Raw genomic sequence first — 19,685 nt, forward strand, 5'->3', positions numbered from 1 at the left:
ATCTTTTAGTCGTTTTTTTAGGTCGCAAATGCATAAATTGTTTGTTTTGTGCTCTATTACGCTCCGTTTGTGTTTTTCTTAATGTTTTAGGTGATTTAATTTCATAGTCATTTGAACGCTTTCGGAGTAGTTTTGGAAGAATCAGACAATAAAAGGATGAAATGTCGATGAATCGAGGTCGCTCAATGAAGGATATGTGTTGATGGAAGCTTAATATGAGATTAACATGCATGAGGAATGAATATACCATTCACAAGGGTCGCTATGCATCTTCCGGAAATGAATTTGAGTTAGAAACGAAGTTAAACGATGTTTTACAAAGTGACAAAACTGACCTTTATCCACTCTTTTGATCATAACTTGAGTTCTACAAAACGGATTGATGCGTTTCAAATTGCGTTGAAAACTAGACTTAAAGAGCTTTCCAATGGTAAGTCACACGCCCCAAGAAGCCTTCTAAAACAGAAGTTATAGGCGTTTGAATCCAAGTGGTGCTGTCAGCCACCCGCGGGATAATTGCTGCGCCCCTGTCCCGCGACCACTCGACACCAGCAGGTGCTGCTGCCAGGCCGCGGCCACCAGCCTGCGCCCGCAGGTCTGGTCGAGCAGCCTTGAAGCCTCGAGTAGCTTTTTCATTCACATTGTCACAAGTCTTCGTGCCACGTCATCGCCACGTCATCTTCTATCGTCCACTAATAATTCAACTTATGTAATTTATATTTTCTTATTTCTTTTCTTTAATTATTTTTAGATTAGTTTTAGGATAATATAAATACTCAAGGGATAATTATTTTCCCTTATGCCTTTTATATCTTTTATTATTTTACGTTATTTTGAGTTTTCTCTTTTGAACCCTAGTTTCTCACGGCATCTCCATGGATTCTTCCATGGATGATTTTTGGGTTTACTATTTTAATTCATTGAGGTATTTTATTTCTATTTTCTTGCTTTTAATTATGCTTTCTTCATTAGATTTAATTTTTATCATTTATTTCATGCTAGAGTAGTTTATTTCTAGGGTTTGGGAATCCATGTTTATACAATGAATCTTGATTGATGTTTTTAATATTTTGATTATGAATTTCTCTAATTGATAGTGTTTTATTGTTAATCTTGCAACCTGATCAATTGTTTGATTAATTCATGTTAATAAGAGTTTGAATCGAAAGATCTTACTTTTAGAGGCTTCCCAACAATTAGCAATTCTGATTATGTTAGCGACCGAACTACATATGTTGAATTGAGACCGTTAAGACCCGATCGTAGGCTTAGCAATTGCTCTAGATTATTGATTGATTGAATTGTTATTGATATTTGATAGATTTAGAACTATAAACATGGTGAACCATAACCCTAGGTCTTTTTATTAATTATTTTATCCCTCTTTTAATTTAGACTATTTTTCTATCCCAATTTCGTGATATAGTTTAGTTTCTCCATACCGTAGAAGTTAGATTGAATAACCATCTCTCTGTGGATTCGACCCTACTTACCCTACTACATTGTTAGTTGGTTTTGTTAGGAATTTATTTTTGACATGTGTACGACAACCTATCATGGTACCATCTAAAATTTAACAAAATACAAATGCTTATTATGACCTTTTTTTTTCAAGTGCGGTAAATGTGAATGGACGGATATGCCTGTAAACACGAAAATTTTATAAGTGTCATAAATTAAATTAAATAAATAAATTTGGGTTAAATCATGTTAATGATCCATTTTAATTATGTTTTTGCCCACCCAAATAAATATTCCGAACTAATTCGGGTAATAAAATAAATTAAACGGACTAGGTTAAGAGACTTCTAAGTCATAAAATGGGCCAGGCCTAAACCTACTAAGTCCATTCAAGGGGTTCTCATCTCCTATTAATAGTCCATTCCTCCATCAGTTGAAGGGATTCAGAAATCATTATTTTAAGAGTTCATGAAACTCAAACGAAATTCTCTCTTAAGTAAGTCAATAAGCACATCAAACTCGTGCCGACTTGTCTAGATATACTCAAACACATTTGAACGGGATTAAGCTTCATAAGCCCTCGTTCAGGTGTATTCAAACAATACCCTTAAATGCAGGTTGACATTATCAAACATCACCCTGCGCTCAAACTCAAGTCGTCGTCATCAAACGTCATCCTACAAGTGTCACACAAGTGTCATCGTCAAGATGCGGAACAGAATCAGAGGACTTAGTTTATTTTATTATAAACTTTTATATAGAGATTGTACCCAAAATTCATATATTAACATAAATTCATTTGTTATTTTATTTCCTGTCTTTATTTATTTAGACTCGAAATTTGTGTAAACAAATTTTGGCACGCCCAGTGGGACTATCTCTGCCTCTCATCTCTATTTTCGTACGTTCAAAATAAGAAAAAAAAACTTGAAATGGCCTCAAAGACCCCTGTCACCAAAAAGATCTCTGCTACAGCTCAATAGAGGGCTGCTGAGTTGGCTTAAATGCTTAACAGCCAAACTAATGAGGGCATCGTTACTAGAGGAATGAAAAAAGCTATTGTTGACTCCGCCGCAAGAAGCTTGCGTGCCGCATCAATCCCAACCAAAGCACGAAAAAGTCGCGCTTGTCTTGCTATTTCTGTGAGGTAACTCATGTCCTCCACTCACAAATCACATGAGAGTCTTGTGTTTGGTTCGTTAGAGCTTGTCATCGACACAAACTCAATCTTCGATCACTTTTATGAAAAACCTGATAATGAGTTCAGTTTGAGCTCACCTGAGCCTACTTTTGCTGCTGTCATGGTGACGCATACTAAGACGGTCGAACAACAATTAGCTGAAATGAGCAGTATCCTTGAATAGCTGAAGAAAGATGGGGAGGAAAAAGATGCTCAAATCAAACAGCAAAATGATCAAATTGTTGCTTTGACAAAGAAGCTCGAGAAACAACCGATTGAGACTGAAACAGATGACAACTCATATGGTAGTATTAAATCGATGGAATTAAAGCCAAATTGGCCACAAAATTCAATCATTGCTGAACAAGTTCAAGCTATGATAGCCAATGCAGTTAAGAGCCAACTTAGAGGGGGAGGTTCATACAATAGCCGACGTTATGTGAAGCCTTACACTAGGAGAATGAATGAGCTGAAAATGCCTTATGCATATCAACCTCTAAAATTTCAACTCTTTGATGGAAAGGGTAACCTTAAAAAACATGTCGCGCACTGCATAGAGACATGCAGCAATGGTGGTACAAGGGGTGACTTGCTGGTTAAACAATTCGTTCGTTCTCTTAAGGGGACCGTTTTTTACTGGTACACCAACTTAGAGGCTGAGTCCATTGACAGTTGGGATCAAATGGAAATGAAGTTTTTAGGTCGATTCTTCAACACTGAGCGTGTCTTTAGCATGATAGAGCTAACCCAAACCGCACAATGGGAGGAAGAGCCAGTCATTGATTACATCAACCACTAGCGAGATCTAAGTTTGGAATGCAAAGATTGCCCGACTAAAACCTATGCCATCGAAATGTATATTAATGACAGAGTTAGGAATCAATATGGATGAACTATCTAATAGTCGCATAGTGATCCAAGGGTTTAACCTTGTCAGTCAACGTCTAGTAGGCATAATACGCCTAGAACTCATAATGGGAGAGTTAACTTGCATCAACTCTCTTTCATGTGATTGACAGAGAGACATCATACTCAATGTCTTAAGTACTATTGTGGGGGAGAAAAGAAGATAAATGGGTATGTCAAGTCCTTTCACAAAGCAGATTCTTACTTTGCTAACGCCAAGTTTTTTGAAGAATAAGAGGTGTCAAGTGAGATACTACCTTCGCAAGTCCTTTCAGCAGGAAAAAGAAAAGTTAAGGAGAGCATTACTTTGGTTTCAAATGACAAAAAGACATCTCCTGTTGAGGAGAAGTCTCAACAAAAGATAGAACAAGACGAAAAGAGTGTCTCTCGGCTTTTCACAAAAGAAAAGCCAAAGTTGTCAACCCCTATTTTGCGACACATCCCAAAATCACGTCGTAAGGAGGGAGAATCAACTTCTTTGTGTCGAGAGGTTAACCTTGATGCTAAGGTAGCAAAGCCTATTAATGACACTGTAGACACGAAAATTTTACAAGTGTCATACATTAAATTAAATAAATTAATTTGGGTTAAATCATATTAATGATCCATATTAATTATTTTATAGGCCACCCAAATAATTAATCTGAATTAATCAAATACAATTTAGGTTATAAAATAAATCGAATGGACCAGGTTAAAAAGATTTCTAAGTCATACAATGGGCCAAGCCCAAACCTACTAAGTCCAATCAAGGGGTTCTCATCTCCTATAAATACATCATTCCTCCATCAGTTGAGGGGATCTAAAAATCATTATTCCAAGAGCTCATAAAACTTAAACGAAATTCTCTCTGAAGTAAGTCAACAAGCACATCAAACTCGTGGCGATTTGTTCAGATACACTTAAACACATTTGAACGGGATTAAGCTTCATAAGCCCTCGTTCAGGTGTATTCAAACAAAACCCTTGAATGCAGGTTGACATTATCAAACGTCACCCTGCGTTCAAACTCAAGTCGTCGTCATCAAACGTCACCCTACAGGTGTCACACAAGTGTCATCGTCAAGCTACGGAACAGAATCAGAGTACTTAGTTTATTTTATTATAAACTTTTATATGGAGATTGTACCCAAAAATCATATATTAATATCAATTCATTTGTTACTTTATTCCCGTTTTTATTTATTTAGACTCAAAAATTGTGTAAACAAATTTTTACTAGTGGAAAAATAGCTATCCGTAACGGGCAAAAACAGCTTATCCGTAACGGGAAAGGGGCGTTACGAACGCGGCTGTTACGGATAGGTTATGTTATTCGTAACGGGCGCTTCCCGTTATAAATAACCCATTATCTGTAACGGGTATTTTTAATGTCCGTTACGAATAACCCGTTACTCGTAACAGTTATTTTAACTGCCCGTTACGGATAGCGGGTTATTTGTTACGGACATTTTAACTGCCCGTTATTTGTAACAGACTTTTAAATCGCCCGTTACAAATAACGGGTTATTTGTAACGGATATTTAATTTGCCCGTTATAAATACAATTGAAGCCAATTAAAAAAAATTGTAGCATGATATACTTGCTACCTGGTAATCTACTATAATGCAAAATCTTTAATTATTATTATTAATGTTCAAAAATAACATATGTAAAATTCAATTAATTATAAATTAAGATAAACTTGCACTAATGTCCAAATTGACTTTACAACAACTCTCTAACATGAATCAATAGCTACTACATAATTCCACTAAACCTCTTCATTCTATTTCTTTTTCTCACTAAACCTCCATAATTCCAAAGCAGAACAAGGCAACTTCTAAGACTACTTTCTCTTTCTGTTTCTTCGACGAGGTTGAGGCTGCTCTAGTGGTGGACTTGGACAGAGTGCCAACGCAGTCGGTGGAACATCATGAGGGCTATGCACATAGAAATCATGGTGAGATAACAATGAATTTAATAGCATATAAATGACTGACACTATAATATATAATATTCCATGAGATAAAATCAATCTCACCCACACACCAAAATAAATGTCTGAAACATTGCAGGGTTTATTGAGTCAAGAAGTAGGCAACCTTACCCTAAATGAATCAAGATTACTCAATTGATTAATTTTAATGTACTGAACAAAGCACAGTTGCAAAACAATTCTCACGTATGTGACGTATGCATCAAAACTGCATAATATTGTAATTTGATGTATAATAACTAAAGAGGTCTCCGTGAAGCATAAATCATAGACTCTAGAGAGAATCGGGACCAATCCACCTCACTCTCTAAGACACTTTGAACTTTAAAGTGTAAATCATCAATGGACTTACAAATGCCACAACCTCATGAATGAGTCTTCCCTCATTCATTAACAGCTCATTTGAAAAGAGGATTAATGTTCAAGGCACATTCAGTAATTTCTCCAAGTTAAATTCGAAAAGAGAAATTATTGTTATGGGATCCTATGCTTTCAACAATTCTGTCAAAATTTAAACAGAAGCTTATCAACTAGATACTCTGCATATCTTTTCACTCATTATAGCTGGAAAGTAAGTGAACTTGACTTGAGATTTAAATGAGCTAGGCCAATCACTGCATAGCTTGGCTCAAATAAGATCATGAACAGGCTTGCATTTGTAACTTAAGGAGTTCTAGTTATAAACTGCAGTTAATAACACGAAACAACAATAATATATGAGTTGGTAAACCAAGATAAGCTATCATTAGCTCTAGCTCTGCTTTTATCAACTCTAGTTGAGAATATATGCTCATACCCAGCTGCTTCATGGCCGAAAATGCGAGGAAACAATTATGTAGCAGTACTTCCCTGCAGAAGAGAATATTTGGAGTTTTCAACTCTTGAAAAACATAGTTCAGAAACCTCAAGGGATACAAATGTAACACCGTAATAATTATCTCTTAAAAACATGTGAATAACCTGAACAATTCCAAGAAAATTACTAGCGTGCTATCGCCACGTGTTCAAACGTTAAAGCTTTTTCAGAAAATAGCAGCGGAAAAACTAAAATAAATATATATAAGTTTCAAAACCAATAACCGAAACCAAATTAAATCTTACAACTTGGAACCCTTAAGGCCCTTATTTAAAACTGAAACCAATAGAAATAGTATAAAAGCAAAGTTGAGTTTAAATAACTTTAATTGTAAATAGTAAATAAAATAAGAAAAGCAACCAACTCTTCACTCAAGATCCCACCATCTAGAAATAGATGCTGCATGTGTAAGAACCTGTAGTTAATCTGCTCCCCAATATTACAAGTGTAAAAATTAATTCGTCACAGGGTCATTGAAAGGCGAAGGCCATGACCAAAGAAAGGCGCACACAAAAGCACGCAATCCGCAAAGCTAAGTACATTCAAGTTGCGAAATAAATTAAGAAAATACCTAACATGCTACTAATAATCAAGCATAAGCATCATTAAATACAGACTCAACACATGACTCAATTATCAAATTTATTAAGACCTCACTAGTTAATATTAACTAACTCATTTATTTATTTCATTGGATTTAGCAATAGACAAGGTTGTCCAACCCATGCTCCATTTGGAACATCAATAAAAGAAAAACCCCATGCCTCTTTTCGGAAACATCAATAAACATCCAACGACCACGGGCACGACTCCGTGACCGTAGTTAGTATGAGATCTAACCTAACTCCTAGTTTTAAAAAAAATAATATTTGAAATAGGAGACTCGTAGATCAGACCGCCTCGATAAAAGTACACAGCTAATATCCCATGTACCCCAACCCCTGATTGTCATTACTCCAGATGTGCACCAATCCAGAGTTTAATTGCTCATCCATTTTGCACTTTACGTGATTTACATGTTTACACTTGGTGATGACTCATATACATTACAATACAAACATTCCAAACACAATTCAACCAAATATGGAAAATTCCCAGTTTAAATTCTTGGTTTATTAGTGACAAACAACATTTATTAATTATTCCTTTACTACCTCGGTGTATAAACACCTTGAGTGCATAAGGCACCCCAAAACCTTAACCTCGTCTTACAAGACTTGAATTCCTCCTTTACTCATCCTGTTTGCATAATCATGAATGAGTAATAATTTAATCTTTACACCAATCACATACCTTTGCCTTCAAGCGCACATCGCATAATTAGAGCACAAATAATACTTGCATTATAAACTAGTGCACATCATTTGAAATTCACAATGTATAATTAAACAATTTAACCCAGTCAATCCTATACATGATACTAAGTTCTCAATCCGTCCTTAAACATGCACCTACAAGCAAGGTTTCGTAACTTGTACGTACCTTGTGTAAACAATCTGGTTGGCCACTTTAAAACTAGAAGTCGCCTTCTACAAAGTCCTCTCCTAAACCAAACAATTAGAAATAAATCAATACCAGAGCAAATAAATTTACAGCAATACTAAACTACTTTAAAACCTCTTAAATCATCAAAATAAAGCCTTTAAATTGTCCTTAATAGTAAAAGTTAATAATATAACATCCCAACTATAAGTTTATATGTTAGAATTATGAAAATATAGTGTTTAATATCAAATTACAGCACTTTAAAGTAAGTAAATAAATCAGAAAATTTGGTTTAAGTGTATAAAATAACCTCATAAGCATAATTACTTGAAATAATCATTATATAGCAAGTTAGTGTGTTAAAAACCCAAAAATATATCAGTTCAATGTAATTAGAGGCTTCAAAATAAAAAGTATGAAATCTAAAAATTATTTTTAAGATTAGAATTTAAAGTTCAAAGCTTTTTTTTTAATCATAAAATACCCACAATAATTATTTTAAAGGTTTAGAAGCATAAAAACATGAAATTAACATAACTTGCTCATAAAAATAAAAACTTTAATAATCTAAAAATTTATATATGATCAAAATAATTATACTTTAACAAAATTTAAACATTGTATAATTATATAACTTGATTAGCACGTTTTCAAGCCCTAAAACATGAAAAATTAAGGCTTAAACCCTAAAATATACAACATATATAATCTGAAATTTTATATAATAATTTAAACATGCTAAAACTCATAAATTTATAATCTTTTATAACTTTAACATACTATCAAACCATAGTAATATAATTTAGAACAAAATTATAATTAAAGGTTGAAACTTTAAACAATTTAATTAAGATAACAAAGCAATAAAAAAAAATACATAAAGGAAGAAAGGAAGAAGAGGGGCGAACGGCAGCAGGGCTGGTGGCCAGCGGTGGTTGCAGGCGGCAGCAAGGAGGCGGTCAGGCGGTTGTGGTGCGTATGGAGCAGCGGCAGCAAGGGTTTGAGAGTTTTGTTTTCTTCTTGTACGTGAAACAGGGAGGAGGAAAGAGAGAGAAGGATTTTCTTTCTTTCTTTTTTTTTTTTTTTTTTTTTTTTTACGTGAGAGAGAGGAAAAGTGTGAGAGTTTTGGGATTTTTATTTGGGTTTTATTTTCCCAAGTTTTATTAGGAGTAGGAACTTGTAATTTGGGCTTGAATAAGAGGAATTAAGTGTTTGGGCTAGTAAGTTAAGAGAGGCTTATAATTTAAATTACAACTTAGTAGTTTTAGTTTGAAAATAATTAAAATCTCATTACTTTACCTCAAAATAATTCATGGTTATAAAATCAAAAATAGAAATATTTGTATAAATAATAAACTAATACATTATAATTATGTTGAAAATATAGGGGATTACAATCTACCCCTCTTAAAAGAAGTTTCGCCCTCGAAACTTAACCCAAAAACCATAATTTTTCCAAAATCATTCAAACTTTTTGTGTTTTGTATTGCTGTAAATTGCTTGATCCTCAACATGTATACTCAACAAACTGAACTTTGTACTAAATGAACTCATATTTGGCCAAAGTTTACATACTTTTATTGTATGTAAACGTAATAATAATGCATAATAATAATCAAAAACATGCAAAATCAAGCTATAAATGATATAGTTGAGGTAAAAGCGCGAAATTACATCGCATTCTACCCCCTTCAAAAGAAAAGAGTTACGCCCTCGTAACTCACCTCGTTAAATAACTAGGGATACTTGTTTCTCATCTCTTCCTCGGCCTCCCAAGTAGCTTCTTCGTACTCCTGGTTTGACCATAGGACTTTCACTATCTTCACATCTTTGGTTCTAGTACTACGCACTTTGTAATCTATTATCTTGGCTGGTCTTTCTTCATAGGTTAGAGACTCATCTAGTTGAATAGTCTCCGACTGCAAAACATGGTTTCACTAGGCACATACTTCTTTAATTAGGAAATGTGGAACACATCATGCATTTTCTCAAACTCCATTGGCAAAGCCAATTTATAAGCCACTTTTCCCACACGTTGGAGGATTTCATACGGACCCACATATTTTGCACTAAGCTTCCCTTTCTTGCCGAAACGCATCACACCTTTTGTTGGAGAAACTTTTAGAAAGACCTTATCCTCAACACTAAACTCATCGTCCCTCCTTTTTCAAGTCTGCATAACTCTTTTGTCTATCTTGTGTTGCCTTAATACGGGACTTGATTAGTCTCACCTTGCTCACCATATCCTCAATGAACTCTGTTCCGAAGGTTATTCATTCACTTTAGTCTTTCCAGCAAACTGGGCTTCTGCACTTCCTTCCATACAATTCTTCAAAGGGTGCCATCTTGATGCTTGCATGGTAACTGTTATTGTAGGAGAATTCGATCAAAGGTAGGTGATCCTCCCAATTCCCTTGGAAATCTAAAGCATAAGCTCGTAACATATCTTCCAAGGTTTGGTTTGTTCTCTCAGTCAGACCATCTGTTGCAGGGTGAAAGGAAGTACTCATCTTCAATGCTGTTCCAAGGTTCTCTTGCACTTTTTGCCAAAACTTTGATAGAAACCTCGAGTCTCTATCTAACACTATGTCCATGGGAACTCCATGCAACTGAACTACATTCTTCACATAGACACTTGCTAGCTGCTTCTTTTTCTAGGTCTCTTTGATAGGTATGAACATTGCTGACTTAGTAAGTCTGTCCAAAATCACCCAAATCGTGTCATTCCTAGTACGAGTCCTTGGTAAGCCTGTTAGAAAGTCCATGGATATGGAATCCCACTTCCAACCTGGTATTTCTAATGGTTGCACCTTTCCCATGGGTCTTTTGTGGTCTATTTTCACATTCTAGCACGTCAGACACTTTGATACAAACTCAGCAACCTCTCTCTTCATATTCGGCCACCAAAAGAACTCTTTCAGATCCTTATACAACTTATCTCCCCCCATGGTGGACTGAATACGGTGTATTATGGAACTCCTCCATGATTTTTCTTTTTATCTCTTCGCACTTCTGTTGTATGCACCATCTCTCCTTGTATCTCAGATTCCCGTCTTCATGAATCTTGAATTCAGTCTCTGCACCACTAGTCACTCGATCTCTGATTTTCTTCAATGACTCATCTTCCGACTGCTTGACTATAATCTCATCAATTATGGATGGTTGGATTGTCAGGGCACTCAGCAACCCCTCTAAGTCTCCTTGATTAACAACCTCAAGGTTTAATCTTCTCATATCCTCACACAACTCATTGGCCACAATTAATGCATTGACATCATGGCCTAACCTTCTGCTAAGGGCATCTGCAACAACATTCGCCTTTACCTCATGATACTGGATGTGGACATGGTAGTCTGTGAGGTACTCTAACCATCGTCGTTGCCACATATTCAAGTGATCTTTTGTGAAGATGTACTTTAGACTCTTATGGTCCGTGAAGATCTTACAAGAAACAACATAAAGGTAGTGCCTACAAATCTTCAAAGCAAATACAACAGTTGCAAGCTCCAAGTCATGGGTAGGGTAGTTGACTTCATGTTTCTTCAGTTGTCTCGATGCATACGCGATCACCTTTCCATTCTGCTATAAGACACACCCCAGACCATGCTTCAAGGCATCACTATACACTTCGAATCCTTCTCTACCATCAGGTAATACCAGCACTTGTGCAGTGGTCTATCATTCTTTGAGGGTTTGAAAAGCTGATTCACAACTCTCGTTCCAGTCAAACTTGCTCTGCTTCTTCATAAGAGTAGTCATGGGTCTGGCTATCTTCAAAAAATCCTTAACAAACCTTCTATAATATCCAGCTAATCCCAAGAAACTATGAACATCAGTCATATTCTTAGGTGTAGGCCACTCACTCATCGCCTTCATCTTCGTAGGATCCACGGATACACCCTCCTTCGAAATGTAATGCCCCAAAAATGCAACTTTCTCCAACCAGAACTCAAACTTGGAAAACATAGCATACATCTTATTCTTCCTAAGAGTCTCAAGGGTAGTTCTCAAGTGCTCAGCATGTTCTTCCTCATTCTTCGAATACACCAAAATATCATAAATGAACACGACTACAAACTTGTCCAAGTACTCATGAAACACTCAGGTCATCAAGTCCATGAATATGGATGGTGCATTGGTTAACCCAAAAGGCATGACCGTAAACTCATAATGTCCATACCGAGTTCTAAAGGCAATTTTTAGAATGTCTTTATCTGCAACCTTCAACTGATGGTACCCCGAACACAAGTCAATCTTTGAAAACACACTTGCCCCCTTCAGCTGGTCAAACAAGTCATCTATCCTAGGTAGAGGGTACTTATTCTTCACATGCACATTATTCAACTCTCTGTAATCAATACATAGCCTTAAACTTCCATCTTTCTTTTTCGCAAATAAACCTCTAGTTTCTTTATCACCAACAGTTTCCCGGCCTCCCATGCTACAACATCTATACAACAAACAAATAATAAATCAACAAAGTGAAGATGATATTTTTTAGTTAACACGACGAGTCTGAGATTCATACCTTTGCAGGGTATCAAAAGGCCAACAATACTAGACATTGGTAATATTCAGATCAATCAGATGAGTTCTCACTTCGAAATTACTTTTGAGGCACATTCAGTATCAACCTTGATTTAAGACGATTTTAACAAACCCATGGCCCGGGTAGGATCCTTGGCAGCCCCTCTCGTATGTAATAAATCGAGTACTTTGAAATTATCAAGAAAGTCAGCATTGCAGAGGTTGCGTAAAACAAAACCTAACATGAAGAGGCCATTCCAGCATCAAAATCTTTTTGAGCGCATGCAACCTTATCAGGTAGAAAGCGTCAACTAAAAATCACCAACATTCACCAATTGCAGATTAAAACACCAAAGAATGCTGAAAGAAAGAACCTTGCATAGAGAATCAATAACCTATACCCAAATTCTCACTTAAACAAACAAATTAACAAAGATTATATACATACCACCCATAAATTAACAATAAAAATGAACGAATTGGGGATAAATTGATCGATTTCGGTAAAGAATTCAAAGAACCCTAGAATTAATTAACATGCCATATCAGGTTTCTTAATTCTCTCTATAAAAAAAATTACAAAAAAAATTCGGCAATCAGGTATTAGTCGACAAAGATGAACTGAATTCATTACTGATTGCATGTATTACTCATTTCAATTGAAGAACACATTTTTAAAAATTTATTATTCGTTTAGACGTATAAAGGATAATCGAATCATATAAATGCCAAAAATGAGTCAAATACAAATTGCATGTAGAAAAAGATAAAGAAAATTAGAATTCATAAGAACAAATTCAATAATTTAAACAATTAGATGCCCAAAAATTAATTCAAGAAGAGCAAAAAAAAAAAAACAATTGAAGGACTTCTTACCTCACGATTTAAAATGACCAGTAATCAATTCAAGAAGAGGAGAGAGGGCTTGAGTTTGAAATGAGAGAAAGAGGTGAATGACGGGGAGGAGAGGAGAGGAGATGAGAGGAGAGAGAGAGGGAGTAAAGGACTGATGAGAGAGAAAGAGGTGAATGACGGATATTAGGTGAAACCCTAAAAAGCCAAGTACTGGACTCCTCTCATCAGTTGGGCCAAGTTTGGGCACTTGTATTGAGTACAATACGCTTGTTACATGTAATATAGTATTCGTAAAGGGCAAAATAGTGTCCGTTACGAATACTTATTTATTTTTAACCGTGGGGAATATTTCAAGCATTATCCCAAACTTGAACCCCATTGTGATCATACACTTAAGTATGGTGGCATCCAAAGGGAAGGAAGCTAGATCAAAAGAGTCGCCAACAAGTTTTAGGAACTTGTAAACCGTTCGCAGGGTGAAGGTTACACCCCTTAACGATCCATGAGATCGTCAACTCCAATAGGTCTGGAACCATGATTGGTGTTTGGGGATGAGGGTAAGAATCCAATCTAAAAGAGATGAATTTCCCTATAAAATAGGCCTCTACTTTATTCTACTCATATTCATGTGCGCTTTCTGACTAACATGCAATCATTAGGTTAACCCTGAACCTGTTTAATCTATGTTGGTTGAATATTAATGCACAAACAAATCTATTATTGGTGATCACTTGAATTATAATCATATTAACCCTAAACAAGATTATTAATCATTTTATTAAGCGTGATTACAAGTACAAATTCCCTTTAAACATGCATAAAAGGCGTGATCAAGCAATAAAAATAAATATCAAGCAACATAATAAATCATCATAATAATAACCATCATAATAATAATCATAACCATAATCATATCAACGCTAAAGCATAATAATAGCAAGATCCTAGGCATGATACTAACAAGATTAATTACAAATCCTAGCATGTCACTAAGCAATAAAGATCAAATCTTTAGCTCTAACATGATACTAACATGATATTGATATGATATTAGAAAGCATAGGAAGCACCCTTGTAGGGAATATTTCAAGCATTACCCCAAACTTGAAACCCACTGTGATCATACACTTAAGCATGGTGGCGTCCAAATTAAAGGGAAGGAAGCCAGAGCAAAAGAGTCGCCAACAAGTTTTAGGAACTTGTAAACTGTTCACGAGGTGAAGGTTACACCACTTAACGATCCAGGAGATCGTTAACTCCAATAGGTCTGGAATCATGACTGGAAGTTCGGGGATGAAGGTACAAATCCAACCTAAAAGAGATTGAACCTGCCCTAATAATAGGCCTTTACTTTATTCTGATCCTATTCATGTGCGCTTTCTGACTAACATGCAACCATTAGGTTAACCCTAAACCTGTTTAATCTATGTTGGTTGAGTATTAATGCACAAATAAACTATTATTTGCGATCACTTGAAATATATTCAAATTAACCCTAAACAAGATTATTAATTATCTTATTAAGCGTGATTACAAGTACAAATTCCCTTCAGACATGCATAAAAGGCTTGATCAAGCAACAAGAATATATATATATATATATATATATATATATATATATCTAGCAACATGATAATAATCATAATTAAATAATCATAACAATTATAAAAATAACAATTATAATTAAAATAATCATGTTAAAAATAAAGCATAATATTAATAGCAAGATCCTAGGCATGATACTGACAAGATTAATAACAAACCCTAGCATGTCACTAAACAATAAAAATCAAAGCTTTAGTTCTAACATGAATATATATTAGGAAAGAAAGTAGGAAGCATCGCAGGAATTACAATTGTCATATTTGATATTAGAAATTTAGTTGTTACCCTAACATGATACTTGAATGACCAAAACGCCCTAACATGGCACTAAGAACCATAATAACAATCTAGAAATTTTTTCTACATCATAATATCAATAAAATCAATCAAAGCACTATAACAAAATACACGCGTTAGTAACTTCAAGAAAATATTAAATCAAACAATTAAATTAAATAATTGAAAGAGAGATTTGGGACCAAACCCTCAAAAATCAAACCTTTCACGTCTAGGGTGAAGGCATCTTCGAATTTGGCTAGGTGTGTCTAGTGCTAATGTATGAGGAATTTTGTTTGTAAAAGAGTTGGTTTAGAAAGAGTGAGAGAATCAAGAAATTCTTGATGAGAGTTGATGATTGTTGGTGAGAATTGATGAGAATTGATGATTGAAATTGACGATGGAAGTTAGAATTTTAAGAGGCTATTTATGGAGAAAATCAACCGGATATGATAAAATACGAATCAGAGTTTTGAAAAGAATAAAACACGACTCTGTCGCCAACAACGTGCCTGTCGCTAGACGCTGGACCTGTCCCCAGACGCCTGGACCTGGCGCCAGACGCTGCACCTTGTCGCCAGGCAACAGAGCTGTCGTATGGCGCTGCAAATCAGTTTTCCAAGCGTTTTCTTATTTTGATAAAATTTAAGCGTATGAGAGGGTAAAACTGTAATTTCCTTAAAAACACTTCTTTTATTCCAATTAAAACTCTAAAAAGTCAATTAAAGACAATTTATCAATGCTAATTAAATTAGGAATGAAAAGAACCTTCTAGAAGATTCTAAAAGACTATAATCAATCCTAATCACATTAGGAATGACAAATCAATAATAGGCCCTCCTCTAGATCATTGGGACGCATATAAATATCAAACCGGGCCCAGTTTAGTAATTTGGCCATAACTTTCTCATTATTCATCGGAATTGGGCTTATAATATATCGTTGGAAAGCTCTTTTCAAACCCGACCCAAATACACTATTATTGGATTCTTTCCATGGACCAAAACAAACTAGATTGGCTGTTTTCTTAAAATAGGTTTTTAAAAATAGAAAGAAAGAAAAGAAATAAAAACTAACCGCAACACTAGACTTTCCATACTTTCACTTTATTCGATTATGACTTGACGTGAAAGGTACTCATCACTAGGTTTGGTTTTTGGGAGACACAAATGGGTGTCTACAGAAGCCCCCACTTTGACTGAGTTTGGAGAAGCGAGAGTTTCGAAAACAAAAGTCAAAGTAGCGATAGGGACGGAGAATGATTCAGAACGTTCTGCAATCCTAAACCACTCTTGTAACGCCGATACCTACAAAACTAGCATTAGTTTAACAAATAAAAGAGTTAAGAAATGCGTATCTTGCACTGTCGAGCACACGTCTCTGGAGGTAACCGATTTGTTGCTGTTGCATTTGCTGTTGTTGACAACCCTCCACAAGCTAGGGAACGCCGTCGATCAATACTGCTACTTCTTGAGCTTTTTTCTTGAATCATAGTGACAACCTTCCCAACCATAGCAAAATTCGTCGAAGACCGCCTCATCACGAACTGTCCTTCTCAAATTTTGGTGACAACCTCCACAATCTTAGCGAATGCTGTCGAAGACCGCCTATCTCGTGCTATCTTCTCAAATCTTGGTGACAACCTCCACAATCTTAGCAAATGTTGTCGAATATCTCCCATCTCGTGCTATGTTCTCAAATCTTGGTGACAACCTCCACAATCTTAGCGAATGTTGTCGAAGATAACTTCACTTGAAGTCATCCTCAGTTGTTGCGATAATATTCCGTAGAAAACTACCGAAGACCAACGCTTATTGATCTTTAAAGCTTTCTTGAACTTTGCTTTATCCGGTGCGTCTACGCTTCTACTTCTTGTAAACCAGTATGTCCGTGCTTTGAATTGTGAACCTGTATGTCGGTGCTTCTATACCAGTATGTCGATGCCTTTGCAACGAGCCAATGTTTAGGCGCTTTAAGCTAAGTGAGACGATCATTTATCAAGTCGATCACTTAATGCGATTCTAACCAAGCCGATTACTAAATCATGCCAAATTTCTTATAGGGGCTAACTGGCGTACCAAGGAACCCGAAATTGCTATACAAAGTTAAAATAACCATTCTGAGTGGCTTAGAGTTCTAACGCCGCTGCAACGCCTCCGGCGCCGCGATTTTGCTCTGTCACAAGACGAAAGATGTTGGCGCCAGACAACAGCCTTGTCATCAGGGCGCTGGAGTCAGGTCTTCCCTATTTTGCTCTTGCTGCTTCTGTTCGTTGCTTAATTTTGCGTCGAACTTTGAACTTGGTCGTTTCCTTTCAACCAAATCCGCTCATATCTTTTGTAAATTAAAGCTCTTCATCTCTAATTTACTAATCAATGTAATTTTTCTCAAGCTCTTCTCAACTTGGAAGAATATCTTGTGTCATATTCGCGTTTTTTTTTGAAAAAATTCGGGAATGTTCTTGCTTGCTTGGATGCACCTGCAGTTATATCTTTGACTATAAGGCTTTGCTAATCTCTTAGTCATCTTAGGGTTGACCAAAGGCTTAGTGTTGCCTGACTCATTGACTTGTCGTGACTCAATGTATGAACTTGACTCACTGTGATTGATTGAATCGAGGTTTACTCGACTCAAAGTGTTTGACACATGTGTTAGACTCAAATTAAGGTGATATGACACGACATGAGTCAACGTGAATGATTCGTGTGTGCATTATAGTGTGATCGTGCGACTAAAAAAATGCAAAAATGCAATAATTTTCCGTCATTTTTTGTGGAGGGTACCGACTTTCTCCCGAAAAAGAAAGACGCGGAAAAGAATCAAAGTGTTTGATGGTGCATGTTGAATGAGCTTAGTCAAATGTTGTTTGATACTATCTTTCAAGGTGCAAGGATTAATTCATCCTAGGCTATCTCAATTGTTGACTCAATGTTGAAAGCATTTGGGTAACTTAGGCACGGAGGCTAAGCACTTCATACTTTGTGATGCAATGATGAGTGATGAGTGATATGAATAGGCATGCTTCAGCGTTGTATTAAGATTTCATGACAAAGGGTTCCTAAGGGAAGTATATTTGGTCGTGTATTCATGATGTGTGTGATAGTGACACTAAAGTTAGGCCGCAAGGGCTAAGTGTGTGGAAAAATATATTGAAAAGAGTTAGATGGTGGTGACTCTTAGGCTAGGTAGGCTAATGATGTAAGGATCAAGCCCCCAAGTCTAGCTTTGAATGAATAGAGATGAGAACGGGGATCCCTTGATATGATCATGGTGCGAGTGTGTGAATGTGAATATGAATGCATTTATTACGGCCGCACCTCGATGTGAGGTTGCCTACGTATCCGTTAGGAATCAGGCCGACCGTAGCTTTAGCCGAACCTCGCACAAGTGTGTATACCTCAAAAAGGTCTTTTAAAGGGTTGTATCGTGGTTAGGCTAAAGGTTGAAGAAAAAAGGGATAAAAGCTCAAGACCCTAGATAAGCCTCCAAGGTGTGCAACCTTACATTTGGATCCTTGTATTTTTATGCTTAAGATTTCTCACTTTTGAGCTCTTTATTATTATTATTATTATTTTTATTTTTGCTCTCTTTTATTTTCTTTTGCATTTTTTTTCTTTTTATAAGTGTGGGCAATCCCGATCATGCGGTCTATCATTCACTTGGCATTCATGTATCTCAGGCACGGTACCGAGCACTCGATAAGAGATACAATTTGAGACGTGTTCATATCAAAGACATGTTCATGTCAAAGACATTGGAACACTTGCCCTTTGTTACACTTTTATTTATTTTTATTGTTTTTTTATTTATTTTGATCTTTTGAAATCACTCAAGCTTTTAAAAATTGCATAAGTTGCACACTGTCCCATTCCAAGGTTAGGTAGATATGTGTTTAAAAAAGAAAGGTCTATCGTTAGATGAGGCTCAAAGTGGTTTATCAAGAAAATGATTGCATAAGGGTAAAAGGTGATATGATGTGGCTACAAGGGGTGCCTCAAATAATTAGTATCCTTGTACTTAATTTGACATGAATTTTTATTTTTTATTTTTTTTAAGCAATGTATTGCAATGATCATATGCAAGAAAATAAATGCTCATTTTATTAAAGGAGATAAATAAAAAACCTACAAAATAAATCTAAGGAGAAAAAAAGGTGCCTATGCTAGACTTATTGGGGAAAGGGTAAATAAAAGAAATAGAAAAGAAGAGGTCACAAAATCTCGTCGTTGAAGCTCGCCTCTTGTCTTTGTGTCGTTTGCTTTTTCATCACTCGCTCTTCTTGCTAGCTAGAGGCATGTGAAGCTTGTTATTATCGGTCAAATCTTGGATAGCCTCCTTTAGCTTCCAAAAGCTCTCATTAGTATGACCCCTACCTTGATGATATTTGCAATGTGCATCTGGATTCCAACTAGGCAATCTCTTTTCAGGTGCGAGATCTTAAATAGGTCAAATGGGAGTAATGAGTCCCTTGGCATGGAGTCGATCGAAGGTAGTATCATAGCTCATCCCAATGGGGGTGAAGTCTTTCCTCAGTTGCTTCTTAGATCCTTAGTTA

Source organism: Chenopodium quinoa, unplaced genomic scaffold, assembly GCF_001683475.1.
Source record: "Chenopodium quinoa cultivar QQ74 unplaced genomic scaffold, ASM168347v1, whole genome shotgun sequence".
In the NCBI taxonomy this organism is placed as follows: domain Eukaryota; kingdom Viridiplantae; phylum Streptophyta; class Magnoliopsida; order Caryophyllales; family Amaranthaceae; genus Chenopodium; species Chenopodium quinoa.